At 43.2% G+C, this 4,812-nt stretch overlaps 1 pseudogene across 1 annotated transcript; it reads left to right on the top strand.

Moving 5' to 3' along the window:
* The first annotated feature begins 224 nt into the window (after positions 1 to 224).
* Positions 225 to 2,421, top strand: Gm4750 (predicted gene 4750; annotated as a pseudogene). Its single transcript, NR_152261.1, has one exon. The product of NR_152261.1 is annotated as a predicted gene 4750 (transcript).
* The last annotated feature ends 2,391 nt before the right edge of the window (positions 2,422 to 4,812 follow it).

A 4,812-nucleotide genomic window follows, 5' to 3' on the forward strand; every position in this document is an offset into this window, starting at 1 on the left:
GGACAACCAGGGCTATAAAGAGAAACCCTGTCTCAAAAAACAAGAGAGAGAGAGAGAGAGAGAGAGAGAGAGAGAGAGAGAGAGAGAGAGAGAGAGAGAGAGAAAGAAAGAGAGAAATGTACCAAGCCTATATGAGTAATTTTTTAATCTGAATATTGTTGTTATTGAAGCTGTGAAAAATGTTTTACCATATTCTTTTTTTTCTCCTTGACCTAAGGCTCAAACTTTTTCTAAAATAGGAGATTTCATGTTTTCCTTGTATGTGCTGCTAATTCTATAAAAACGGAAAAGTCTGTAAATTTGGGTTTTTGCTTCATTTGATTTCTGAGGTAGAAAACCAGATAACCTAGGCAATTTGAAAACAGCCAGATCAATGTCTTTTCTTAATTTATAAATAAATGATGATCATTCCATTCTGAGAGAGTGTTTCACTCGAGTTCGCGTCCACACGCGAGCACAGCCTCTTTGCAGCTCCTCCGTCGCTGGTCCATACCCACCACCAGTTCTCCATGGATGACAATATAACTGTGCTCCTTGCCATCATCAACAATGGCTCCAGCATGTGCAAAGCCGGCTTCGCAGGTGACAATGCTCATCTTCCCCTCCATCGTGGGCCACCCTAGGCACTAGAGAGTGATGGTGGGTGTGGGTCAGATGGACTCCTACATGGCGACGAGGCCCAGAGCAAGAGAGGCATCCCGACCCTGAAGTACCCCATTGAACAAGGCGTTGTCACCACCTGGGACGATATGGAGAAGATCTGGCACCACACTTTCTACAATGAGCTGCGTGGGGCTCCTGAGGAGCACCCTGTGCTGCTCACCGAGGCCCCCCTGAACCCTAAGGCCAACCGTGAAAAGATGACCCTGATCATGTTTGAGACCTTCAACACCCCAGCCTTGTCCGTAGCCATCCAGGCTGTGCTATCCCTGAAAGCCTCTGGTCGTACCACTGGCATTGTGATGGACTCCGGAGACGTGGTCACCCACACTGTGCCCATCTACGAGGGCTATGCTCTCTCTCACCCCATCCTGCGCCTGGACCAGGCTGGCTGTGTGACCTGACGGACTACCTCATGAAGATCCTGACCGAGCGTGGCTACAGCTTCATCACCCCAGCTGAGAGGGTAATCGTGCGTGACATTAAAGAGAAGCTGTGCTGTGTTGCCCTAGACTTTGAGCAGGAGATGGCCACTGCCACATCCTCTTCCTCCCTGGAGAAGACCTATGAGCTGCTTGATGGCCAGGTCATCACTATTGGTAATGAGAAGTTCTGCTGCCCTGAGGCTCTTTTCCAGCCTTTCTTCTTGGGTATGGAATCCTGTGGCATCCATGAAACTACATTCAATTCCACCATGAAGTGTGACTTTGACATCAGGAAAGACCTCTATGCCAACAGAGTGCTGTCTGGTGCCACCACTATACCCATTGCTGACAGGATGCACCACCATGTACACATTGCTGACAGGATGTAGAAGGAGATTGCTGCTCTGGCTCCTAGCACCATGAAGATCAAGAGCATTGCTCCTCTTGAGCACAATAAATGGATCAGTGGCTCCATCCTGGCCTCACTGTCCACCTTCCAGCAGATGTGGATCAGCAAGCAGTACAATGAGTCTGGCCCCTCCATCGTGCACTGCAAATGCTTCTAGGCAAACTGTTACTGAGCTGCGTTTTACACCCTTTCTTTGACAAAACCTAACTTGTGCAGAAAAATAAAAAAATAAGAGACAACATTGGCATGTCTTTTTAATTTTTTTAAAAAGGGTGTTTTATTGGTTTTGTTTGTTTTTTGTTTTCTTTTGTTTTGGCGCTTCTGAGTCAGGATTTAAAAACTGGAAAGGTGAAGGTGACAGCAGTCAGTTTGTACAATGTGGCTGAGGACTTTGATTGTACATTATTTTTTTGGTTTTGTTTTTTAATAGTCATTACAAGTATCCATGAAATAAGTGGTTAAAGGAAGACCCTTACCCTCCAAAAGCCACTCCCACGCCTAAGAGAAGGATGGACAAGTCCACACCCTGAGTCCACACCGGGGAAGGTGACATCAGTGGGTCTGTGTAAATTATGTACTGCAAAATTTTTTTTTAATCTTCTGCCTTAATGCTTCATTTTTGTATTTAATTTCTGACTGTCAGCCATCGTGGCTCCCCCTTTTTGGCCCCCCAACTTGATGTATGAAGGCTTTGGTCTCCCTAGGAGTGGGTTGAGGTGTTGAGGCAGCCAGGGCTGGCCTGTACACTGACTTAAGACCATTTTAATAGAAGTGCACACCTTACAAACACACAAACCAACAAAAAAGAGAGGATGTTTCTGTCTGTAACATGATGTGTTTCACCAATGTTTCTCTTCTTGTTTATGTGCATCATTTAAGATAATGTGTATTTAATTTTTATGCATTAAAAATAAAATTGTCAACAACGAAGACATGCCTGGCCTTTTTATACAGAAATTAGATTTTTAACAGATCGCATTATCTGTCTTCTTAGGGTGTCTTATTTGTCTCTTCTTTCAAATCTGCTATTTGGATAATCGTCATTGTTGTTCTCACTTCCTTCATTTGGGCAGCCTCTGTCTACTTTCCTGTTGGTATCAGTCTCACACAGTTAGCCTATGCTGGACCATTCTTGAAGATTTTACAAACAACCTTGTTATTTTCTTCAGCACAACAAAATGATCTGCATGCTGTATAGATGGCAGTGATCTGCATGCTGGCATCACTGGCAGTGATTCTAACTTTGATATCTCTAAAGGATGTTTCTTCCTCATTTAGTATTTGACTGATTCTTAATATGCTACAGTTTCATTACCACTTTTAGAAACAGCGCCCATTATAGAAAAATTGAATAGTCCTAACTCTTTGATATGTTTTCAGGTCCAACATTTCACAGGACAGTGAATCCATCCTGTATATGTTATTCATACCAGATCTCATTCTGGGCTTCTGGGATGATTAAATGATTAAAGGGAATGATCAAGTGGATGGCTTGGTAGCCTTTAGAGCTATCAAAGTTCTCCAATGCTAGCATGCAATTACACATGTTCAGGTTTCTTTCGGGCAAAAATGCCTATTTCCCCTAAATCCCAACCACTACCTATCATAATTTCCTATCCCTCCTGTGCCATTTCCAATACTCCTTTCGCAGATGTGACTTAGTGAGCTCTTGCAGATGGTTGGTTCCCATATTCCATTCTCTGGTCCTTTCTCTTTTGTTCATGTGGTTGACACTTATTAGGGTTACACATGAGCCATAATAGTGCTACCTGGAGAAAGAGCTGTTCATGCTGCTACATGTTTAGCAAATATGGTTACCATTTTCTCTCTACCTAGTACAATTAAGACTGCTAATGCACCCACACATGCCAGTTCTCACTTTATGTGTTCTGAGCTGATTGCCACATTAGACATATAACATATGTCCCTGAGAACCTGCAGGGCCATGCCATAGTTAAACACAAATAGCATATCATCAAAATGTTCCCTGAAAAACATAGAGGGGGAAATTTTACCTCCCCGAAAATATTTCTTTTCTCTTCATTATAATGTATAAATTTAAGATTTTTTGGGTAATCTCGGGAGTTCAGAAGAACCCTAGTGGTGGACTGACCCAATTCTGTCAGCTGTTCCCAGACAATTTGATAGAAAGATGAAGTTGATAGTGGTTAGGAGCTTGGCCTTCCTAAGGTGAGGGGGTCAGAGATGTGTTGTGGTTCCACAGAAAACAAAAAGAAAGCTTGGATCAAAGAATCATCATGAAAGAGCATAATTTCAATGATGAGGACACCTTGAAATGTCATTCAAATGGAGACACACCACCATCGCCAAAGAGAAAATTATGTATCACACACAGCAAACATTACCACCCATTTGGGGACAATTTTAAAAACTTACTTAATATTCTGAGCTCTGATTTGAGGAACAAGAAAAACTGTCACCCCTATAACCATGCTCCCCATGATGTTGGTTTCTATTAGTGATCACAGGTGAGGATGTCACTTCACAGGGTGATCCAATTATGACAAATATCCAGTGTTTTTACCCCTTGCCTTCCATGCAGGCTCATGGCTCCTGTAGTGACTGCACTAATACTGACTTTGTGCCCTCCTGGTGGTTTGAATAGGAATAGCCCCATAACCCCATGTGTTTGAATGCTTGACCAGTATGGAATAGCACCATTAGCAGGTATAGCGTTGTTGAAGTAGGAAATGTGTCACTGTGGGGTCAGACTTTAAGGTCTCATATGCTCAAGCTACACTCAGTGTGGCTCACATTCTCTCCATGCTGCCTGTGGATCAAGATGTAGAACTTTCAGCTCCTCCTCCAGCACCATGTCTACCTGCATGCTGCCATGCTTCCTGCCATGATGACAATAGACTAAACCTCTGAAATGGTAAGGCAGCCCAAATTAAATGCTTTCCTTTATAAGAGTTGCTGTGGTCGTGGTGTCTCTTCAAGGCAATAAAACCCTCACTAAGAAAGTCCCTTACCTGTACTGTGGAAAGAAATATGTCTTTGCCTTTTGGGGCAAAGCTTTGTCTTCTGGATGGGCCGTTTCATGTAATCACACAGCCTTTAAGGCATTGCTGGCCCATTTCTAGGGATACTGCTCTATAGACAGAGTTCTTCAACTCTTTCTCCCCCTTAACCAACACACTCTACATCTACTTGTGAGGACAATCTCTACTTGTTAGGCCTAACTGGCCTGTGTCTTCAGCAACACTATCAATGTCTCTGCTACTGCTTTAGGGAAATTATATACAGATAGGAAGGAACTTGGAACAGCAATTTTGCAGAATGCTCTGCCAGTATTTA

Source organism: Mus musculus, chromosome X (genome assembly GCF_000001635.26).
Source record: "Mus musculus strain C57BL/6J chromosome X, GRCm38.p6 C57BL/6J".
NCBI lineage: Eukaryota > Metazoa > Chordata > Mammalia > Rodentia > Muridae > Mus > Mus musculus.